At 42.7% G+C, this 12,462-nt stretch overlaps 1 pseudogene; it reads right to left on the reverse strand.

The window, feature by feature from the left end:
* Positions 1 to 4,677: 4,677 nt before the first annotated feature.
* LOC147453878 (protein TIC 20-v, chloroplastic pseudogene) lies at positions 4,678 to 5,324 on the reverse strand (annotated as a pseudogene).
* Positions 5,325 to 12,462: the final 7,138 nt, after the last annotated feature.

Genomic DNA, 12,462 nt, shown 5'->3' on the forward strand with positions numbered 1-12,462 from the left:
TTGGAATCGAGTGCGGAGAAGTGCAGCATGTTTCCCCCGACGAGAGCTACGCGCCAATACCTACATTGCAGGCGTACGGTCTGGTTTTGCGAACTCGACACACGAGCTACATCTAGTGATTCGGTGAGCATACATTGTCTGTTTTCTCATTTCAGCATATCCATGCGTTCGCATTGAGTAGAGCTACACATTAGGCACTTTAGTTTTTGGAAATGATGACCTGCAAATTTCGACCAGACATCCTACGTGATTTTTCACCAGGTGTTTAGGGTTGGGATTTTGGTTCATGGGCCTTAGGGGGAGCGACCTATTGGTGTTAATCGGGTCTCCTTCAAGTTCTGTGGCGTTTCGAGAACACTTGATGGGTATTTGGGTCTTGGAAGCATTGTAGGAAATCTCCTCTTATGCACTCCTGAGGGCTGTAGCTTAGACATTGGGTAGATACCTCTGTAGGAAGTAGTCGAGAGTCGGTCGAGTGTAGGTTGACACCCTATGCTTGCTTCCACGCGCCTGCGGATCGAGCTTCGTCCTTAGCTGAAAAATCTTGTTAGGTGAGTTCTCGCTATGCTAACGTCTGTCGCGGCGTACCCGCCAACATTGGTGCCACTGCCAGGGACGAAAACCCTAGGTAGGTGACCGAGACTAGTCCTTGAGGATAGGGATTCTCTGGCTTGCCTGAGTCTCGTTTTACATTTAGATAGGATCAGAGGGCGGAGGACTCTCTACGTCTTAGGGAGAGTCTAGGGAGCGAGTGTCTGGCCTAGATCCATAGACTTAGGCAGACTTAAATAGTTTTAGGTATTAGTTGAATTGTGTGTAGAGAGTAGGAGTTGGAGTGGTAAAAGCGGTGAAAGGAGAGCTTGAGAGTCCGGAGAGGCCAGGAAGCAACCAAGACACCAATATCACCATCTCACATGATGAGTAGGAGTAGGATAATTAGGACATCATGATTTATGATCTGGAGCACTTCATGCATGTTATATTTGCTGTTAGACTCATAACAAGGTTGTAAAAGACGGAAAAGAGTGTTTAGAAGCTGAAGTGAAGTTCAAAAGTTTCTGTGAGTGTCTCTAAGAGAGTTGCAGAGCCTCAGGAGTACTTTTGTTAGGAAAAAATTAAATTTTAAGCCAGGAGACATCCTACACGTAGGATATCTATAGGGCGTTCTGGTGGAAATTTTGAAATTCTTTGTTGACCAGTGTGTTCAGAAGGTAGGTTTTACCCTATTTTCACCTGGAAAGTGGAAGTTGACCATATCTTGACAGGATAAGGCCTGATAGAAAGAAAATTGCCAGACATCCTACCCAAATTGTGCCAAGGCATTATTTTAAGACCAAAACCATAGGATGGCTGCATGAGCATGATCTACATGATTTATTGAGTTCTTGAGAAAGGTTTCATCTCAGTTGGGTGAGAAAATTGGGTTTTAAGCAGACTTTATCATTTTTTACTGAAAAGGGCTAGGACAGCTAAAATTGGGGTCTTCCAAACTAAAATCTAAGCATAGCACTGGGTTGCTGACATCAAGGAGAAGCTGTGGCTCAAGTTTGGGGTCAAATAGACCATATATACATCCTACACGTAGGATGTGTTCTGTGTGCTTTAGCACTCTAAACCCATCTTTGAGCATACCAAAGTGGTCAACACCTTAAGAGGAGTCTGTGCTTTGCATTTGAAGCTATTTTGATCAATTAAACATGCTACGCGTAGAATGTCTAATGCATGAAATTGAAGCCAAAAATTGACTGTAGGCATAGTAGGGTGTTGTATAGCCTGAGGCAAGCTTCCTAGTCAATTTTGGTCCAAATTGGAGTTGATTTGACTGGTCAGACCAACATCAGGCTGCTGGAACATATTTTTGATCAATTGACCAGCTTATAGGTGTCCAAATCAAAAAGTAAAAATAGCTGTGGACTCAGCACATCAAGGGGAATCTATAGTGTAAAATCCAGGCAAAACAGAGCAGGTAGACATCCTACGCGTAGAATGTCTACAGGGGGTTAGTGAAGAGAAAAGTTGACCGAGGATATAGAGTGATGTTCCAATTGACTTAAGAGTTCCAGAACTTCTTTCAGAAGTGAAATTGGACCTTGTTTGAGCTTTTGACGGAGCAAAGACGGAATTAAGACTTTCCATGTAAATTGACCAACATCCGAGGGAAGTACAGTTCCAGATTAGCAGACCTCATCAAGAACATCCAAAGTGTATAAAATACAGTAGTGGTTGAGGTTAACCCTCCAGTTATACCAATCATTACTAAGATCACCTCTAGCGGTTAAATGATTTGATTCAATTGCCAAAATTAAACGCTTGTGTACAGGTATATTTAGCGGCAAAGCAAGAAGTTGGGCGAAAACTGATCCTTTACCAGGTGAGTGGTTGGATTTGTGATAAGTTGCATTGCTAAGTTTGATGAATTTAAGATCAGGAAGACACATTCTTAGAGATCAAAAGGTGGCAGGTGATCAGTGTAGCTTAGTGTCTACTGAGGAGAGTGTAACTCAGGCAAGGCTAGATCCATTAGCACCGATCATTGAGGAGGGTAGTGATACTGACACTTCATCAGATAAGTCCTTCTTCATGATGGGTAGTCAATAGCGAAGAGGTTTCTCCGATGAAGGACCAATGCTAGGAGGAAGCACCTCCCAAAATCCTTTGAACGACTCCAAGTTCACTATAATCTTCTTAGAAGGAACAAACTCGAGGGGAACCCTAGTTTATTCTGACTATGGAGGAGGCAAGGGTATTTGTATTGAAGAAAGACCTGCTCTGAGACTGGAAATAATTCGAGTCTATGATGATGGAGATAGATTCCGAGACAAAAAGGGAACCACTATTGGATAGTTAGTAACCCTGAGGATTAATACGAGGAATCTCTAAGCTCGAGCAAGATTTTCCGAGCAATCCCTAAAACGAGCGATATAGGGCAAGGCACATATACAAAAAAAAAAAAACCAAACATGATATCTTAGGTGACTTCAAGCACAACAAAAAAAAATTAATTCAAGATTGCAACTATTTTTTAAGGGTAAATCAACCACAAATTTTTGGACAAAACCCTTTGAACAAGGTTTGGGTAGAGTGTTTCCTTTGATTGGCTAGAACACTTGGAACCATTACAATGGCATGTTGATATTCCTCTCCTTGGAAATTTTTGGGTGCAGACATACGTGCATGAGCGGCGCCAACACACCCTTAAAAAATTTTGCAGGCATATCCTCGACTAGCACATTGCATTTTCCATCTTTTTCTAACAAAGAAAGACGCAAATTGACAGCCACTATACCATTTCCTTTTTACATTTTTTCTGATGAAGCAAGCAACAACAGCAAGTATCACATTAAATAAGTAGCAAGGTTTGTTAAAGCTTGCTTATAACAGGCACATTTCTGGCGACGGATTTCACTTGGTGTCTTTTAGGGATAGTGACGGTTAGCACACCATCTTCAACTACAACTTTCACATCATCCAATTTGACATTATCAGGAAGTTGAAATTGTCGAACAAATCGGCCAAGCGATCTCTCTGCGGCATACCATGTCACGGGTCCTTTCTCTTTCACATTCTTGAACTCCCCACTGATTTCCAAGGTACCATCTTCATGCACATGCACTTGTACATCCTTTTTTATGATACCACGAACAACCAATTTGAAGATGTGGGCGCTGGAAGTCCTCTCTCTCTCTCTCTCTCTCTCTCTCTCTCAATCTAGAGAGAGAGAGAGAGAGCTAAGCCAGTCTCTGAGAGAGAGAGAGAGAGAGCTAAGACAATCTCCATCGTTTTTTTTTCGACAAGGAAAAATTATACCGAAGCACGTACAGATCACAAAGAGAGAGAGAGAGAGAGATGTCAAAAAAAGAACGATGGAGACTAACTTAGCTCTCTCTCTTTTTTTTTTTGGAAAGCAAACTAAAAGACTTCCAAAGCTAAAGAGCAGATGGTAGTTTTAATTACAAAAGCAAGAGCTTTAGGTTTACAGAAGCTAATCCACAGCCAAAAAACTAGTGCTAGTAGAAGACTAAGATCGCAATTCCCACTGAGCACAACAAAAAGATACAATATGTGCACTAATTAAGCTAATCTGCAGCCGAAAAACTACTGTTAGTAGTAGACTAAGACCGTAATTCCCATCGAGCACAGCAAAAAGATACAATATGCACTGATGATGTAACTAGGGACATTTTTTCTACTGAGTCCTATATTTTTTACTCATCGAATGGCACTGCCTTCTCCTCAGCTACCTCATCGCCAGACTGCTCCAGGTTGGAGAGCCCACCCTTCTTTCCCATTTCGTGGTATCCTTCTGTCCCCATTTGCTCTTTTCGTGTCTACCCTCCCTTGCTGCTCCCTTCCGCAAGGCGCTTCTAAGGTCTTGCCTCCAGGAACGACCATCTCTCTAGTGTGGGCCTTCTGGTCAAGCTTCTCGCGAGATGCCATTGGCTTCGACGGTGTGGTTTACCGTTTCTCTTGAAAAAACACAGCACAAAATGGTGAGCAGGTTGCTATCAAAGATTATAACGCTAACTGCCTCGAGCAAGTAGTATTGGCTTATCTCTCTCTCTTTTTTTTGAAAGCAACTGGATATACTACACTTGCAAATACTATATTTTATAGTTTAAGCTGTTACATAATGTGTTACACAGTTTCTTGTAAGCTTACATGAAAGAATGGTGCACCTCACATGACCTGAGCATCTGCAACATCTGCAACAAGAGGAAGGCGTGGAGTCTTTCATGACCCACTTCCAAGAAGGAAGCGGGCAACCAGATAAAAGCAAACAGTATTGTAAAACACCACTAGAATCTCCAAGCCAACACCGGTTTGTGGATGATAAATGCCTTCTATAAGGCTCGGGAGAATGAGAAGTATATCCAACATGATAGCTTGCATGGTGTTGTAGCGTACATATCGATTGAAGTTTGGATTCCGGACGACCAAGAAATAGAGGCCAAAGAAAACTGCAACACTTGCAAAAGGGGTGCTGGAGTAAACACGTAGGAGCGGGTAGAGAGGTCTAAAGGCTACCTGGGATTGGGAGAACTGTGTGAGAAAATACCGTCCATATTGTACACCATCCAGGAAAGGGAGAAGGTACGTAGAAGCAGAAACAATCCTTTCTGCTGTAGTTATGCCATCCCCACGCCACCCTTCTGCATGCACTGTCAGACGCAAAGGCCTGCTCTTGCTACCCCTATGAGAAGCAAGCTTAATTTCCTTCTTGACTGCTGTGAGAAAGTTGACTGGAGGGAAGGTAGCAAGGGATCGATGGACGAGGATGCTGAGGACGCCCTCACCATGCCCTCACAGCGCACAATGTACGCCATCTCTCCTCTCTCTCTCTCTCCCTCTCTCACAGTTTTTTTTTTAAAAATGTTTGAAAGTTTTTAAAAAAAACTATCTGAAAGAGAGCGCGCCGGCGCGCGCTCTTTCAGACAGTTTTTTTTAAAAACTGTGAGAGGCTGGGTTCAGAGGAGGCAGAGGTATCATTGTGTACGAGGTTTTCGACTATGCCATATGCATGCGCGTCAAAGTGCCAAGGGCTGATCCAACGAAAACACCTTGCAAGGGCATGCATAAAGACCCTGGCTTGCAGCAGAGAGTAATCGGAGACATCCTAGAGATGATGTGCCAGCTTCTCGTGCAGGTCACAGGGGTATGATACGCATGGCGCGACGGGGTATGCAGGTATAGCTCAGCACGACGAAGAGGAGGTGATGCACTTCATCCGGCACATGGGTTGGATCTACGCCAACGTGGATTCCACCATCATCTTCCTGCACTACATCGGCCACCCAATGGCTATGCTTGACAGGGCTTGTGTCGGTGCAGCACTGGTCTCCAGACTCCACTGTACGCGGTGGACCAGCAGAGAGTCTGAGAGGTGGTGGCGCTGCTGCGGTGAGGGTGTGCACAGTACAAACACTGAAAAAGGGACCGGTCACTGAACGCTGTAAACAATACCCATCGGCCCCGGCGTTCCCCCCTTCGACCTCATCTCCCATTGGCAGACTCGCGTATGGAACTTCCAGGAGTCTGCCCTCTCAAAATTTCACCAATACTGTGTGCGTTCGGGGGCCAGCCTTCGCCAATGCTCTAGCCTTCAAGAGTTTGAAAACACTCTAGCATCATGGTATGAGGAGGGGGCTCCAATTCCATCGCGGTCCTTGAAGAAGAGCAATTCTGGGATCTGGTTGAAGAGCTGATGAAGGTGTACTTGTCCCAAACCTTTGATGGACGAGGAGTGTGTCCTCTTTCTATGGTAGACACCCATTGGGCAAAAGAAAACATACGATCTCCAGACTTACCAAAGTTTGAGCAAGGCCCCCCTTCCCTTGGCCTTCTCTCTAGAATTACGACATGCGGGACTCACCTCAGATTTCCCCATGTTTTTCGGGAGGCTTATGTGTGTGTGTATTTAAGGCGTATCTTCTTGACGTAGGACTCCCTCTATATCCTATTATCCGGAGGATTTTGAGGCAGGTGGCATACGCGGAATCATCTCCAAAGTCGAAACCACCCTTCTCTTTGGCTATTGCAGTTGCTTTCAGAGGCGGTGGGCGATGGCTCCACAGGCTTTTAAGCCACAACTCTCTCTCTCTCTCTCTCTCTCTCTCTCTCTCTCTCTCTCTCTCTCTCTCTCTCTCTCTCTCTCTCTCTCTCTCTCTCTCTCTCTCTCTCTCTCTCTCTCTCTCTCAGCTTGCCTGCGTCTACTTCTGCCCGCATACTAGCCAAAGTGGGTTGGCGAGCTCAAGCTCAAGCTACAATGGCTTGGTAAGAGAGAAGAGGCGAGCACCTCTCTCTCTCTCTCTCTCTCTCTCTCTCTCTCTCTCTCTCTCTTAGCTTGCCTTCGTCGACTTCTGGCCAAGGTAGGTCGCGAAATAGTCCCCCAAGGTATGAAGACTCACGCCCCTAAGCTTTGAGGTTGTCACATTGTACGGTAAAAAGATCGTAATTATTTTATTTATTTACAACTAATTTTTTCCCCAGTTATGACGATGCCTTTCTAGAAAATTTTAGGCATAGAACTCTATGAATTTTGGTTGTTATTTTTGTAAATTGATTAAAAAATTCCTATCTATATTGGTCTATTAAGGAAAAACGTGATTTTATTGTAATAAAAGAAGTCTTTCATAATTAATGGTGTTTGCCGGCAATGTGTCGTGTAAGAAGGGTGTCTTTGAATGAGATCACAGTCTTGTAGTATAGATAGGGCAAGACGACATGGAAAAGATGATTGATGTATAAATGAACTAATGAGCTGCAATAAATTGCTATCAAATTGATGCGTCTAAGATGAGGAAGGATTCACATGCTCTCAAGTATAAATGACAATCAAGAACCAACATACTAGACACAGTGCACTACAAATGACCTTACAAAAAGAAACTTATGATGACTTGAGCATTAAGTACAAGGCTAGACTTCTTATTAGTCTGTTAATCTTACTTTATGCTAAAAACATATGAAGCCCAAGCGAGCCTAAGAGAGAAGATAATATTTTCAAATATTGTGTTTATTTTCTTAAAAGTAAACTTTGATGTTTTGGAATTTAGGAGGTAGTCTATCCATTGATAAACCTTTTTGTTGTGGTGCATGAATATATAACAAACAATAAGTACAAACAGTTGCTCGGGTTTGTCCTTGCTCGGAAAAAATCGCTCGGTGCATGGTAACACTCGAGGATTACAATAGATATGGAGATAACGTGGCAAAAGGAAAAATGATTTCAGAAACTCAAGAACCACCTCCAAACATTGATCGACCTAGAGCTCTTTTTATGTATGATAAGAAAACAACCAGGGTTTCAACCTATAATGAGAATGTGGAAATTTACAAGCATGAGAGCGAGGGAATAGTCTCTTACTTTCGATGCAAAGAACCCTACCCAAACGAATTAAGCAAAGACAAGGTTCTTTACTTATTCTCTTATGAAATTGCTATGGGGAATGATATTGTTTTTGTTGATAGGTACGGGCGAGAATACAAACGTATTCTCCCAGAGGAGGTAGAAAAGGCAACGGTTCCAGAGACATCAACATATGCTCCCGAAGAAGTGACAAGGGTCACCTACATCCCTAGCAAATCGACAAATCCATTTTCAAAAGAATATGACGAGACCTCACATTCTACCCGACAACAGACGTTCAACTACCAGAACCAACCAGCAACCCAACCATCATTGCAGGCATGGCTTCGACAGAGTGCAACATTAGAACAAGACCAAAACAGAGATGGTTATCCGGCCGTACGAGGGCTAAGGGATTTGCAAGAACCACCACTCTATTCACGGTATCAAGGCGAGAGTAAGCCAAAAACTCAAGGGTCAACAGAGCCTAGAAGACAACCCATAGAACAAGTTCGAAGAGATGAACCATCTCTTGCAAAAACCGTCAGAAATTATGGCTTAGGAGCACCATTGGGAGAGGAACCCGCCCACTACCAAAGGCCAGAGGAGGTATATCGAGTAGGACGAGGAGAACCAATGATGAGATTTGTAGACTATGTAGAATTAGACCTTCTCAAGTGCAAAAATGGGTAAACAAAAAATACACGGGATACAGAGATCCTAGGGATCATGTAGTAGCCTTTATGCATGTAATTAGAGTTGAAGAGGTGTTAGACTTCCCTACCGGGTGAAAGCATGTATAGGTGGCCTGGAAAGTAATGTCAAGGACATTTCTTTTTTGCGCTTAAAAGTGGGTGTTTTAAAAGTGCTTCAAATCTCAAAAAGAATATCACTCTCCTAAGGTACGTCAATTAAGTCTCCTAACGTACCACAATTAATGAGACTAAATGTAATTTATTGTTGAACGCTGGGTTATTGTCCGCCGCTTCTTTCCCGCTACAACCTGTCTGAGCTTTCTTTGTCTCTGAGATCTCTCTTGGAGCTCTATCTAGCTCCTCTCTGTCTCTCTCTCACAGAGCTCTTGTTGAGATTTCTGTATCGCTCAGCCCCCTCTCTCTCTCTTTCTCTCTCTAAGCATGGCTCCTCTTGTGTCTGAGCTCGCGCTCATCTCTCTCTCTCTCTCTCTCTCTCTCTCTCTCTCTCTCTCTCTCTCTCTCTCTCTCTCTCTCTCTCAGCACTCTTTCTCTCTCTCTCACGAACTCTATCTCTATAGGTTCCTCTTCTACTTGATGATTCTTGAGGTATGTAAACACTTATTATGCTTTGTTAGTATCTTGCTAATTAGTGCAAGAAGTGCCATGTATTAATTAAAATTATAGTGTGTAGTTATGATTTGTATTGTATTTCTTGTAGAGCAATCCTTTAAAAGTACTGCAACAATGGAGCACAGTGAAGAATTGTCTATCAACTCATCGTCATTGAGTAGAGAAGCTCAACTTCAGCGCAGAAAATTAATGAGGGAATATTGGGTTGCTCAGAAATGAAAGCAACGTAAGGCAATGGTCAACTTTGTGACGGAAAGCAATACAGGGGAGATGGATGAAAGAAAGAAACAAAGGATATGTCAATCTATGGTACAACACTTTGATACATTAACCGTGGGAATGGATGCAAGGGGTAGGAAGGAAATCTTTGATGAACTTCTTCAACATCCTTGATTCCTTACTATGCAGAGTAAATCCAAAGAGTTGGAAGCAATTATGCTGAGAAACATCCGCAACACTGTGAATCATGTGAAGGTCCCAAGATCTTCAGACGAGTTTTTTGTGAAGAAATCAACAATGATGATGTTGGTGAATGGTGGAAGCAAGGAGCAAAACACTGACATGAGCATACCGCAAGCTGCCAAGCTTATGGGGATCCACAAAAGAAACTTATATTCATCCAAACATCACTTAATAGTGTCAAGTGAATCCGATGGTTCGTTCCCTGCATCTGCGTGTTATAGAGATGATGCACGGAGAACTCACATCACTCAAACTGTTAAAGACATAGTCTTTCAATTTTGGATGGATGAGACGAGGGTGTCCCCCAACAAGAAATATGTTTGCAGTAAGAGACTAGCTAGATGTTCATATGTAAAGCATCCAATCCACCTTCTTGAGGAGCCTTAGGTAATTGATATATTTTTTTAGCACTTTTTATTGGTGCTACAACTCATATTCCTGCTACAACATTATGTTTCTATACCACTTTTTATTGGTGCTACAACTCATTACTGCCACAACATTATGTTTCTATACTTCTTTTTATAGTGCTACAGCTTGTTTTGGTGTTTTGCACCACTTTCTAGTGGTGCTGCAACATTAAAAAGTGGTGAAACATTACTATACTGGTCTCTAATTGTATCTGAACCACTTCTAAAATTTGATCAATAGTTCTAAATGTTTTTGAAGCACTTTTACTTGTGTTTCCACACCACTTTTTAGTGTGTTTGAACCAGTTTTTAATGTTTTGCAGCAGCAGGTTTTAATGTTTAAGAAACAATTTTTACTAGAAATGCACCAACGCTTCACCGTAAATCCTACAAAGTGGTGTTCACCCACTAAAAAGTCTTGTTTACCCAATGCTAACATACGTGTTTTACAAACTCGTAGGGGTGTTACAGGTGCAAACGTTTTTGCTGGTGCAGCTCACTTTTTCCAAGTGATGTAGCAGCTTTTAGTCATGGTGCAACAGTTATAGTAGTGCCATAGACTTTTTACTGTTGCTGCACGAATGGTGCCCACCACCTTATGATGGTAACCAAAACCATATTAGTGGAGTTTGAGCACATTTTGTTAGTAAACACTTACAAGTGCTATCACACCACAATGAAGCGGTGCACACAACACTTACACGTATAAAAACCACTTTCACGTGGTGTCTGACCGCATTCAAGTGGTGAGAAGCCACTTTCATGTGCTAAGTCACTACGTCGGTCCATCACTCCATGCAAGTGGTGAGGCACCACTCCCAAGTGGTGTGACACCACTTCCAAGTAGTAACTAAAACCTTATCACTGCAATCAAGCGGAAAGTTCCCGCTTTCAAGTGGCCAGACATGCACCGCATTCAAGTGACAAGAAAACGCGTTAAAGTGGTGACTGCCCACTTTGAACTAGTTTCTCACCACTCTCAAGTGGTCATTAAGTGGTGAGACACCACTTTCATGTGCAAAGTACTACGTTAGTCATCACTCCATGCAAGTGGTGAGACACCACTCCCAAGTGGTGAGACACCATTTTCAAGTGGCCGAACACTGCATTCCAATGACTTGAATCCGCGTTCAAGTGGTGACTACCCACTTTGAACTAGTTGCTCACCATTCTCAAGTGGTCATCAAGTGGTGAGATACCACTTTCAAGTGACAGCTTAAACCTGGTCACTGCAATCAAGCGGCAAGCTCCCGCTTTCAAGTGGCCAAACACCGCATTCAAGTGACCAGAATCAGCGTTCAAGTGGTGACTGCCCACTTTGAAGTAGTTTCTCACTAATTTCAAGTGGTCATCAAGTGGTGAGACACCACTTTCATGTGCTAAGTCACTACGTCAGTCATCACTCCATGCAAGTGATGAGGCACCACTCCCAAGTGGCAAGACACCACTTTCAAGTGGTAGCTAAAACCTTGTCACTGTAATCAAGCGGCAAGTTCCCGCTTTCAAGTGGCCAGAAACCGCATTCAAGTGACCAGAATCCGCATTCAAGTGGTGACTGCCCACTTTGAAGCAGTTGCTCACCACTCTCAAGTGGTCATGAAGCACTTTTCACAAGAGCTCCTCCACTTCCAAGTTGTGTTGGACCACTATCTAGTTATGATGTTGGTCTGTCGCCTAGTATTTTGTCCCTCCCAGCTACTTTTTAAGTGCTAGATTTTAATTGGTGACTGGCCACTTTGAACTAGTCGCTCACTCACTCTAAAGTGGTCATCAAACACTTTTCACAAGAGCTCCTCCAGTTTCAAGTTGTGTTGGACTACTATCTAGTGCTAATGCTGGTCTGTCGCCTAGTATTTTGTCCCTCCCAGCTACTTTTTAAGTGCTAGTTCTGAACTTCCCCAGAACTTTCATGTCCTTACTCACCACTTTTTAATCATTCCGCACCATATTCAAGCAATGCACACCATTTTTTATTGGCAGTTCATCACCGTCGTCAAGTGGTTTGAATTCACTTTTAAGTCGTGCCAAACCACTTTTTAGTTACGCTGAATGTGGTTTCTCACCACTATTAAGTTGTCCTCACACAACCTCTTAATATTCTACCTTTTTGTATGGTTACCAGTTTCTACACTAATTTGTATTTGTGGTGCATTATTTTCACAAGTAAAACAATACTACTGAATGTATCATTACTAGTTTTTAGTGGTGCACACCAGTTTTTAGTGATATAGAATCGCTTTTTAATGTTTTGAAACAATTTAACCAATTTTGAATGCTAAGTTTATTTTTAACATTTGTATACATGTATATTGCAGGTGGAGCTTTATTTAAGATTCAAGACAAAGTATGCAGATATTCAGATTTCGCAACGTTGCTTCAAGTCTATGAAACCGTTCTTTGTCCGAAAATTGAGGGATCG

This window comes from Adiantum capillus-veneris, chromosome 7 (assembly GCF_014529385.1).
Source record: "Adiantum capillus-veneris isolate H3 chromosome 7, ASM1452938v2, whole genome shotgun sequence".
Taxonomy (NCBI): domain Eukaryota; kingdom Viridiplantae; phylum Streptophyta; class Polypodiopsida; order Polypodiales; family Pteridaceae; genus Adiantum; species Adiantum capillus-veneris.